The 12560-nt window shown below is 34.8% G+C and overlaps 1 protein-coding gene across 3 annotated transcripts in view; it reads left to right on the top strand.

Annotated features, from left to right (window-relative positions):
• Positions 1-9330: 9330 nt before the first annotated feature.
• LOC149789811 (uncharacterized) overlaps positions 9331-12560 on the top strand; it is a 60905-nt gene continuing 57675 nt past the window's right edge. The window contains exon 1 of one of the 3 annotated variants that reach the window (XM_089971802.1): positions 9331-9603. The gene's annotated coding sequence lies outside the window, so the exon portion shown is untranslated. The remainder of the gene's footprint in view (positions 9604-12560) is intronic. The other 2 variants (XM_089971801.1, XM_089971800.1) reach the window with 2 other exon arrangements.

Raw genomic sequence — 12560 nt, 5'->3', positions numbered from 1 at the left:
AGTTTGGGTTTTATTATATGAAATTAAAAAGTAGGGGATGTTTTCCTTCACGTCCGCGCGTTGTTTGGTCATGATCTAGGTAAGATCAATTTTACGTTTTAGGGGGATGTTTTCCTTCACGTACGCGCTTTAAGTATAAGAACCCACAGTATTCGTCGTTCAAACCATTCTGCAAAGAATAAAAAAGAAGATGGCTTCTAACCAAATGGACAAAATACAAACATTACAAGACGTTTTAGACAACTTAGGAATGATGGAGCAGATGTTGATAAGACTGGTTGAAGACCATTATTCCTATAGTCCCCATCGTGTAAAGATGGAAATTAATAACTTAAAAAAGGTAAAGGACAAGATTAGTGGTGTCATGAAAGAGATAAAGGAGGAGAAGGAGGATGAAGAGGAAAGAATAAGAATAAGCAAATGGAACGAAAAGATTGAAAAAGAAGAAGAAAATGAGAAGAGGAAGAAAGAAGAGGAGGAAGAGAAGAAGAAAGAAGAGCAGGAGAAAAAAAAGAAAGAAAAGAAGAGAAAGAGTGTTGGAGATAAAATAAGAACTTGGTGGAGAAAAAGAAGAAACTAGAAGCAGAAGAAAACCCAAAGGCCCTTTTCAGGGCCAGCCATATTTCTCGAAAAGAGATAGCCTTTCCATTGCCTACCCCTTTTTTTTTAAATTTAAATTTAAATTTAAATTTAAAAAAACTTTAAAAAAAAAAAAAAAAAAAATCCCAAAAGCCCAAACTCTATTCCCCATGTTAATTTCCCTTGTCCCTAGACAGACCCAAACTCTATGTTAAATTCCCATTGTCCCTAAAGTGGCCCAGCGTTTTTCTCCATGTTAAATTTCCATTGTACGTATATTGTCCCACGATTTTTCTCCATGTTAAATCCCCTTGTACGTATATTGACCTACGATTTTTCGCCATGTTAAATTTCCATTGTACGTATATTGTCCCAGGGGTCTCCGTAATGCTAATTCCCATTGTACGTATAGTATCCCACTTAACTACTTGCATGGATCAAAGTAGTGAGACATAACGGGTATATATGAGTGAAAGGAGTGAGACAAAACCTATGAGCATCGGTCAAAAGAGTGAGACATAACCTATATGTATGGGTGAGGAAGTGAGAAGTAACTTATATGAATGTGTGAAATGAGTGAGACATAACCTACACGTATGAGTGAGACATAACGTGTGCATATGGTTGAATAGGAATGAGACATAACTTACATGCATGAGTGAAAAGAGTGAGATGAGAACAACCTATACATATGAGTGAAAGGAATGAGATATGACCTAATGGATGTGTATGGATGTAAGGAATGAGACATAACAGAAATAAACAAAATATGCATATGATAGAAATAACGGATGAACGGCATATCATTCTATTTTTATTTTTTATAATTTTTTTGAGGAATCAAATATATACGAAATTCAACATTCCTATTTTATTTTGCAATTTAGAAATACTTTGGAAAATAAGAAAACCGATTCCACGCTTAGACGGATTTATAACAAGCCACTTTCTAGAGAATACTCGTCTCGTATCGTGAGTAAACGGTCACCGGTCGCCCATTCTAGCTCTACCTTTTTTTTTTTTTTTGTTCTAATTACATCAGAAACTGAAACTTTGCTTGAATGTACTAAGTACATTTCCTAGAATTTACAAGAAAGGGTGTAAAGTCTTTTTAACATAATTTTGCAAAATATCTATTGTGTGTTCCATTTTTATCGACGTCCCCATCAATGTCATTGTTATATTTCAGTGAACATTTGTTATAGCATAGGCGTGAGATCAATATTATTTCTTAACACCGAGTAATTAGCCAGTTACTAGAAATATACTTCATAACTTACAGTATTCGTTGAGATTTTATGGTAGCATGGATTGGTTTCGTAGAAAAGGCCCTCGAAACTTCAAATCATGATGAATTCATGAGATATATTTGGTCTGTTTGTTTAGTAATTTATATATTATAATTCTCTGTATCAGGTATTTGCGTCATGTTTCATATCACGAATGATAGAATGCAGGTCTACGGCCTAGAAAAGCGTACTGATTAATCATACAAGTGAAATTGGAGTCTCGCGAGTGTTAGGTATTTCGTTCTTGAGAAGAGAATCAGGTATGGTATCAGCGCGTTTAAGAACCTTTCAGCTGATACATATTGTTGTTTTGAGGTCTTTGGAAATAGGAAAAACATGGACGTTATGTCTGTCTATCGCAGATGATGTTTGCTTTCTTTTGATACTGAGCCTCTGTAAAAACCTATGTCTCTTACAATATGTAACAACATAATATTTGCCAATGTACATTCTAAAGATACTTTGAATTTAATTTAAATCAGTTTCCAACCGTAACAAAGTACTAAACTTAGCAAGTAGCTCTTTTCGTTTTACAATATATATATATATATATATATATATATATATATATATATATATATATATATATATATATACCTAGACAAACTAACCCCTCCCTTTCCCAGCATGAACAAAATGAACTATTTATGTTATGCAGGAAAAGCAATCTCGCTGAATTATTTGGACTTAAATGCTACATTGAAACCTTCGTCATGGAAATCAAACATGGGCGTGAGCTAGGCGTGGCCTCTGACCCACGAATACAAACGAGAAAGGTGGGTTAAAGGAGGAATACAAATTACATATTTCTTATACAATTTGAGACGGTCTTTCCAATTAGAAACTCGTGTTGTGGATACATGTGTACCATATGTGGGATACAAGTAAACTTTTGGTTCATAAAGATAATAGCACTGTTTCTTTGTCGGTTTAAAAAAAAAATAAATAAAGAAACATACAGATTCCATGCAACACCTGAGGCCACAGTAAAAGCACAATAGATATATTCTCTGATACGTTGGCTCTGATTGTCGAGTAGATTGGAACATCTGGTTACCTCTTAATTCGTCATTGATTGGTTAAACCCCTTCAATTGTCGGATCTTCAATTTACATCCACCTGCTAGCAGCTATCACTCTATTATTGTTGATGCCGATGACCTATCAGGCTACCATGCCTAGGATTATCTACGACCTCTCAAGTAATTACACACATAATTATATATGACCTTTCAAGTAATTACACTCAGGATTATTTATGACCTCTCAAGTAATTAAACACAGGATTATCTATGACCTCTCAAGCAATTAAACACAGGATTATCTATGACCTCTCAAGTAATTACACACAGGATTATCTATGACCTCTCAAGTAATTACACACATAATGCTAGCTTCTCTGTTTTAAGGCAACTTTGGTCACTGATGGTCTACCACAAAGATAATTTTCTCTATATAACATTTACAGATTTCAAAAGACAAACCAGATTAGTCAATAGGAAATACTTTATAAGCGTAATATTGGATTTGGTACTTTGTTAGTTAAAGGTTCCATTATATGTAAGAACTTCTACTTCTTTGCGGTATGCAGAAGGGCTTGGATTGGCTTGACTAATCTTCTTCTCATTATCCTTGACAAGTAGCAGGAATATTCGACAATAACTTGGTTTGGCTTGACTCATCTCCTTCTCGTTACACATATCAAGTAGCAGCAATATTAGACAATAATTTGGTTTGGCTTGACTCATCTCCTTCTCGTTACACATATCAAGTAGCAGGAATATTCGACAATAACTTGGTTTGGCTTGATTCATCTCCTTCTCGTTACACATATCAAGTAGCAGGAATATTCGACAATAACTTGGTTTAGCTTGACTCGTCTCCTTCTCGTCACACATATCAAGTAGCAGGAATATTCGACAATAACTTGGTTTGGCTTGATTCATCTCCTTCTCGTTACACATATCAAGTAGCAGGAATATTCGACAATAACTTGGCTTGGCTTGACTTATCTCCTTCTCGTCACACATATCAAGTAGCAGGAATATTCGACAATAACTTGGTTTGGCTTGATTCATCTCCTTCTCGTTACACATATCAAGTAGCAGGAATATTCGACAATAACTTGGTTTGGCTTGACTCATCTCCTTCTCGTTACCCATATCAGGTAGCAGGAATATTCGACAATAACTTGGTTTGGCTTGACTCATCTCCTTCTCGTCACACATATCAAGTAGCAGAAATACTATACAACAACTTGCTTCCTTTCTTTTATCTCCTTCTCAATCAATCAGTCATTCAATCCATTGCATACAATTGCATATAAAAATCACCAACTCACATAATTACATATAGAAATCAGAAACTCGCACATACTGACACAGTTACATCAAGAAAACAGAACATCACACATAATCACACAAGTTGCATATATAAATCAAAAACTCACATATTCACGCAAATTACATAGAAATCAGAAACTCCCATACACACACCAGTTACATATAGAAATCTGAAACACGCACATACTCACACATGTTACTTACAGAAATCAGAAACTCGTATACTTATAAATGGGGATTCATTCAATCTATTAGTGTTCATGACGATGGTACATCAGCCATGCATACTCAGGGATATTTACTCCAACCTAAAATATTCTACAGATGAATAGGTCATTCGTATAGCCTCCAGCCTAAAATATTCTACAGATGAATGGGTCATTCGTATAGCCTCCAACCTAAAATATTCTACAGATGAATGGGTCATTCGTATAGCCTCCAACCTAAAATATTCTACAGATGAATGGGTCAATTCGTATAGCCTCCAACCTAAAATATTCTACAGATGAATGGGTCATTCTTATAGCCTCCAACCTAAAATGTTCTACAGATGAATGGGTCATTCTTATAGCCTCCAACCTAAAATATTCTACAGATGAATGGGTCAATCGTACAGCCTGCAACCTAAAATATTCTACAGATGAATGGGTCAATTCGTGTAGCCTCCAACCTAAAATATTCTACAGATGAATGGGTCATTCGTATAGCCTCCAACCTAAAATATTCTACAGATGAATGGGTCATTCGTATAGCCTCCAACCTAAAATATTCTACAGATGAATGGGTCATTCGTATAGCCTCCAACCTAAAATATTCTACAGATGAATGGGTCATTCTTATAGCCTCCAACCTAAAAAATTCTACAGATGAATGTGTCAATTCGTATAGCCTCCAACCTAAAATATTCTACAGATGAATGGGTCATTCTTATAGCCTCCAGCCTAAAATATTCTACAGATGAATGGGTCATTCGTATAGCCTCCAACCTAAAATAATAGATGAGATACACAATAAAATTATCAAAGTTGAGAATTAAGATAGGCATCATATTATTTATAGGAATAATTATAGAATGAAGCAAGCAATGCTCTGCACTCAAGTTATCTGTAATGTAACCAAGCTTGATAATGTTTAGTTCGTGTATTCATTTGCCATAGTTTCATTAGTTAACCAGTAAAAGCAAAGCAAGCAAACAAACAAGGAAGCAAACAAACAAACATTCCAATTATTTGAAAAATTTATTTAAGCCTCCTGCAGAAAATATATCAGCTGATATAAAATTTCTGTAGAATTCGGAGTCATTCGGTTCATATCCGAATGGACTTTCCCTCCTTAGTAAATGCCGAACAAATTCTTCAACAGATATATCATAAAGATATGCACCAAATAGAAAATCAAACTTACTGAGAATATGCGACCGAAACAGATCCCCCACGTTTTTGTTTCTGAACACGTGACAAGCTTACGAGCAGTATCATGAGTGTACGGAGTAGCTTACGAGTAGTATCATGAGTGTACGGAGTAGCTTACGAGTAGTATCATGAGTGTACGGAGTAGCTTACGAGCAGTATCATGAGTGTACGGAGTATTGTACCGATGACAATTAGGAAGTATCATACTGTGAGGAGTTATAAGAAACATGGCTGTAAGTTTGATAAGTTTAAACTATTTGTTTTACCTAGCTATTCGCCCAAAAGATGACCGATTTATTACAATGGTTTATATGTTTAATTCTTTGAAAGCGTGAGTCGCTAAAGCATCTCTGTTTCAATCCATTGTTCTCATATATGTTGTCTCGTACGTAGTGCTTCTATTTTTGCAAAAATACAAATAATGTCTTTCCATTAATCGCTTCTTACGTCATCGACGTAAATGCATCTTGAAAATTTCGCATGGCTTGAATCTTAATGTTACATTGCTCCATATTAGAGGAACCATACTAGAAAAGTTCTTCATTTTGTTAAGTTAAAATAATTTCTTAGCCAAATTACTGGTCAACCTGTAAAGCGTGTGTCTGTGAACAGTTTGATATTTAATAATGCACAGTGAGATACCTGTACTGGTGTGATACTAAAACCATTATGTTTCTTTAGATATTGAATACAGTACGTTCCTTATTTGAAATTTTGCATATTTAATTATTTATCTTGCAGAAGTATCATGTTTAACTATGAAATTATATACTTTATGCGTGTGTTAGGCACCGTCTGTATTCTATTTAATATTAAATCCGACGATATAATTCAAACGATGCCGCAGTTTGAATGAGGGTTCGATTTACCAGTATACGAAAGCCGCCAATAGGTCATTGATCTTAACATGGATTAAGTTCTATTCAGTATCGAGCTTACAATTCTGTCTTGCAAGGTAACAAAATCAAATTACTATCTGACATATACCTGTCATTCCATGTCATTATATGTCGTAGGCTGACGTGATTTATATGCATTTTTGTCAGTGTTACGTTCACCCATCCCCCAAAAGTGAGAGTTGAAAATTAATTTCACCCATTTGAAAGCTGTACACACAAATAGCTCAAATACATGTCAACAACATCAGGTATTGTACACAATGATCAACCGATAGCATTATTAATGGTAAAGTCCGTTTGTACGAAATGTAGAATAATTGCGTTGCTTTTTATGCGTAGATTTCTTACACGGTATGGTCCTTCCTTCCTCCCTTCTTTCATTATTTATTTATTTATTTACCAAGCTTTACTTTATTTCCCATTTCTTTCGTTTTATTGGCAGAACAGATCTTTTACCCGAGTCATCAGTCTGTTTTTGGTGATCTTCAACTAGAATCTTGCGTAACTCACAAATGTAGGCCAGCTAACGGTAAATAGTCCATAATGCACTGTGGGTTGATAAGCCACGTGACCATGAATAGTGTACGATACTTAATAGACTGAAATACCAACTGTGCATCGTTGGCCAATAAGTCACATGACCGTAACCAGTGCAAAATATGAGGACGGCAGAGTGGCTAAGCACTACATAATGTATTGTGGGCCGAGAAGACACATGGCAGCAAACTGTGCACAACGCAGTGTGGGTCGGGAAGCCACGTGACCGTGATTAGTGCACTTATCTTGTAGGCAGAGAAGCCAAGTGAGACAATATTCTTCAGAGCAGCGTGGACTCAGAAGCTACATGACAGGAAACAGTACACAATGCATTGTGGGAAGAGGAGTCACATGAGACTAAACAGTGCCCAACACATTGCGGGCTGAGAAAAAGCTGATAATTGTTCGAATGTTTTTGTTTCTTTATGTGAAAACCAACATAATCTATCGATAACTAGTTTCCATCAGACCGTCGATGAAAATTACAAATGAGAGCCATATTGAACGAGAACAAATTATTTATATGTCGTAGCAACAGCCAGCCATTCCGCTTTGCAAAAATACAATAATTATTACAATGATTAATATTAGATAATTTCATTATCTGAACCGATAAACTACTGAGCATTCATGTTATTCGTTGTGCTACAACTGAGCATTCATGTTCATCGTTGTGCTACAATCGAGCATTCATGTTCATCTTTGTGCTACAATTGAGCATTCACGTTCATCGTTGTGCTACAAATGAGCATATATGCTCATCGTTGTGCTACACTTGAGTATTCATGTTCATCGTTGTGCTACAATTGAGCATTCATGTTCATCGTTGTGCTACAATTGAGCATTCACGTTCATCGTTGTGCTACAACAGAGCATTCATGTTCATCGTTGTGCTACAATTGAGCATTCACGCTCATCTTTGTGCTACAATTGTGTATTCATGCTCATCGTTGTGTTACAACTGAGCATTCACGTTCATCGTTGTGCTGCAATTCAGCATTCATGCTCATCGTTGTGCTACAATTGAGCATTCACGTTCATCTTTGTGCTACAATTGAATATTCAAGCTCATCGTTGTGCTACAATTGAGTATTCATGCTCATCGTTGTGCTGCAATTCAGCATTCATGCTCATCGTTGTGCAACAGTTGAGCATTCACGTTCATCTTTGTGCTACAATTGAGTATTCATGCTCATCGTTGTGCTGCAATTCAGCATTCATGCTCATCGTTGTGATACAATTGAGCATTCACGTTCATCTTTGTGCTACAATTGAGTATTCATGCTCATCGTTGTGCTACAATTGAGCATTCACGTTCATCTTTGTGCTACAATTGAGTATTCATGCTCATCGTTGTGCTACAATTGAGCATTCATGTTCATCTTTGTGCTACAATTGAGTATTCATGCTCATCGTTGTGCTACAATTGAGCATTCATGTTCATCGTTGTGCTACAATTGAGTATTCATGTTCATCGTTGTGCTACAATTGAGCATTCATGTTCGTTGTTGTGCTACAATTGAGCATTCATGTTCATCGTTGTGCTACAATTGAGCATTCATGCTCATCGTAGTGCTACAATTAAACATTCATATTCTGGATGCTGTGCAATGTGCTTTGAACTTTAACACTGTTGAACATCCATATTCCTCGCTACGACGAAACGTACGATGAACCTATCAAGTTATTGAGCTTGAGTTTATACACATAATGAATAATCTGGCGTTAAGTTAAATTTGTTATAATTTTATCTTGCTTTTCGTTTTATTTTGTTTTCGTTGATTTTGTAAGTTTATACAACGTTAGACTCTATAGACATATAAAGTAAGTATGATTAACGTAATTGTTGTGACACGTGTCTTGAGTATTGTCCGGCAAAGTAAGTTGGATTTAATGCAGCAAAATAGTGTCAAGAACATAAACTTTGAAGACTACTCATGGCAGCATCTACAGCAAAATGAAATATAACTAGTTCTACTCTAATATTTAGCCAACAGAATATGACTGGTTAGTTTTATTTTCCTTAGCATTCTGGTAGTTATATGGTTACAGACGCTGATTCCAAACATACTTGTGATTTTAGTTTATAACTTTGTACAAAGAGTCAAAGGACAAAGGAACAGAGCAAAGAAACACTCCGACAATCGCCATTTTGAAACAAGCTTCCTCTCTAATTAATGAGGCGGACGATCTTGCCACTTGTGTCACATTCTTGGTCGTTCCTCTCGATATTCGCTTAGCAAAACTCATTGCTCGCATAGTCTAAGTAAACTCGTACAGAGTCGCTCTTAATAGTTGTTCTAATTTTAGTTTTACCTTGAGATCTTTCTCAAACTTTCGGGTGTACACTTTCCTTGATTGTGTATGGTGGGAGATGAACTTGTCAGTTTTATAGGTATCAGACGTACTTCTCATGTAGAGATAAGCGGATTACATTACTTGAAAGTGCTTGGTATGATAGCCATACAGCTGAATATTAATGCCAGTTAGTTAAAGTAGTTATTAATTACAGAGGAACTTCAGTTTCCAGTCGGTGAGTTGATTATGTATGTATCACTTGTCATATAATTGTTTTAATGTCATTTTAAAATATAATTTTGACTGACCATTTTCATTCATTGTATATATGTTGTAATTCTTAGCTTGAATCACGTAAATATCATTGATAAAACTGATTTTAAAAAATTGAACTCGAAACAAAGTACTACATCACCGTTACTATCCTTTATACATATTGTCTGATATATATATATATATATATATATATATATATATATATATATATATATATATATATATATATATATATATTTATACATATGTGTGTGTGTGTGTGTGACATATATTTATTCTGTGGACACACACGAATGCATCTATGATTTCATCTTTCTTTCTATCCGGCATATATTTCTTTCACTCTGTTCACTCTATTTATCTATCTAGTTTGCTAGTTATTAGTATTAAAGAATGTTGACTATTTATTTTATAATGCCGAAGAGGACGAAGTATACTTTGCCTTATATCAGAACCATCAGAAGCCCCTTGTCTATTATCGTGTCTAAGACATGAGTCATATGAAAAAACTTGTCTATTATCCTGTCTAAGACATGAGTCATATGAAAAAACTTGTCTATCATCCTGTCTAAGACATGAGTCATATGAAAAAACTTGTCTATCATCCTGTCTAATTTATGAGTCATTGAAAAAACTTGTCTATCATCCTGTCTAATTTACGAGTCATATGAAAAAAACTTGCTTATTACCATGCCTAATTTATGAGTCATATGAAAAACCTTGTCCATTATCCTGTCTGATATATGAGTCATATGACAAAATTTGTCCATTATCCTTTCTGATATATGCGTCATATGACAAAATCTTGTACATTATGCTGTCTAATATGAGTCATATGACAAACTGTGTCTATTATCCTGTCTAATATACGAGTCATATGAAAGAATTTATCTATTATCCTGTCTAATATATGAGTCATATGAAGAAAAAAAAAACTTGTCTATTATCCTGTCTGATATATGAGTCATATGACAAAATGTGTCTATTATCCTAATATACGAGTCATATGAAAGAATTTGTCTATTATCCTGTCTAATGTATGAGTCATATGAAGAAAAAAACTTGTCTATTATCCTGTCTAATATATATCATATCAAATAAAATTGTTTATTATCCTACTCATTTTATTACTGACCAGCCACAGAATCAAAGAATTAGAAAATAAATGCCATTGATCCCAATGACTTTAATAAAATTATATTATAAATTAATACAGAATACAGATATCCGTAACAGTATAAGACCTTCTCTGCACAGCTAACATTTCTATATTCCAGGTACATTTTCTAATAATTAAAATGTTTGAGGGTGGTATTTTATATCTTTTGGTTTAAATATACGACAAAATGTATCGACCCACCCCAGAAATAAACAGTAAAAAAATAAATATACTAATGATTGCATGAATAAATACCAAACTAAAATGACAAATTTAAATCGTTTGTAAGCCACTAAATATATTTGCAATGTATAACTTTTTTTTTACATGAACACGTACGTAACGCCTATATATGCACACAAAAATATAAATATGTTTAAATATTGACCTTAACCCACTTGACGTGTACTGATTATTTGCTGACTACCTTAGGGCTGGTTGATAGGGGAATATAAAATTAAGAGGTCATTATTGATTTCTACGAGTGGAGATTGTGTTTAGTTATTTCTTATTTTGGCTTTCCTCTCTTTCCGATAAAATTAGTATACGTTTGTGGAAAGGGAAAGCTTCTAAACCGTAATATTGGCAAAAACAAACCGAAGAGGTAATGAAGTGTAAATAAAAATGTACCATATTCTTAGATCATAATGATCCTTCTTAATTAGTATTTAAATCAAAATATCGCTTGTTTCCTGTCAATTCCGTATTCAAATTACATAGATTCGTATGAATGTTTGCCGGGTCCCGTGCGGAAGAGTGGTCTAAAGCGATCGCCTATACCAATCACTGTCATGTCACATCCGTCCGCATGGTTCGAGTCTTGGGCTCGGCCAATTAGGGTATGTGAGAAATCTTGCCACTAGCTTCCCGTGCAGAGGTCGATTTTTCTGGGGTTTTCCCGAGTTGTTCATCCACCAGAAATACTGGCCGCCATGTACAGCCTATAAAGCCCATATAAATGGCGTTAAACCTTAAACAACAACATGAATGTTTGCACTACTTTTGTGTCGGATTTTATGAATCCATAGAGAAGATTGTGGTATATGATATTCACCATTAACACATTATGAAGCCCACACTTTATTTTGTCAGCGTGCATTTAAGCTTCAAATTTAATAAAGTTAAATGCAAAACCATACGAATATACACATTCATAATTTAATAACCTGTTTATATTCTTCTCTCGCCAATACAACTAATAAAACAACATTGTACTCGGCAAAAAGTCTTCATAATAATTTTTAAAAAGTGGTAACTTATTGAATGAATGCCCTGGCAGAAAGAAAAAAAATGCTTTATTTTAGATTGGATACAACTTAAATGTGAAAAAACAAACTATATAAACATATCTACACAAACATATCTCAATCCCGTTTTGTAGGATCCACCGACTCACACCTATCACGTTATTAGGCTCCACCATTGCACCCCATCAGGTTATTAGGATCCAACAATCCACTATTAGAAACCACCAGCCCACCTCCCATCCATATATATATAATTTGATTTTTTTTTGGTACAGTATTACTCCTTTTATGATATTAATTTATAAGTTATTCTCTTTCTTATAATTGATCCTAAAGAGATGGAAAATATTCACAGTTTGCAATATAAAAACGTTTGCTGGAGCTCGACAGAAACGTTGGATAAACTGGTAAACGTTTTCTGTTCTATGAGCGATGGGTTGGAGTTAGCAAACGTTTGATTGAGACTGATGGAAGGGTTGTAGTTAGCAAACGTTTGCTTGAGATTGATAGAAGGGTTGGAGTT

This window comes from Sinohyriopsis cumingii, chromosome 10, assembly GCF_028554795.1.
Source record: "Sinohyriopsis cumingii isolate HCF-2022 chromosome 10, ASM2855479v2, whole genome shotgun sequence".
NCBI classification, from domain to species: Eukaryota; Metazoa; Mollusca; class Bivalvia; order Unionida; family Unionidae; genus Sinohyriopsis; species Sinohyriopsis cumingii.
Note: the sequence above shows the minus strand (reverse complement) of the source record. Positions and strands in the feature narration are given on the sequence as shown.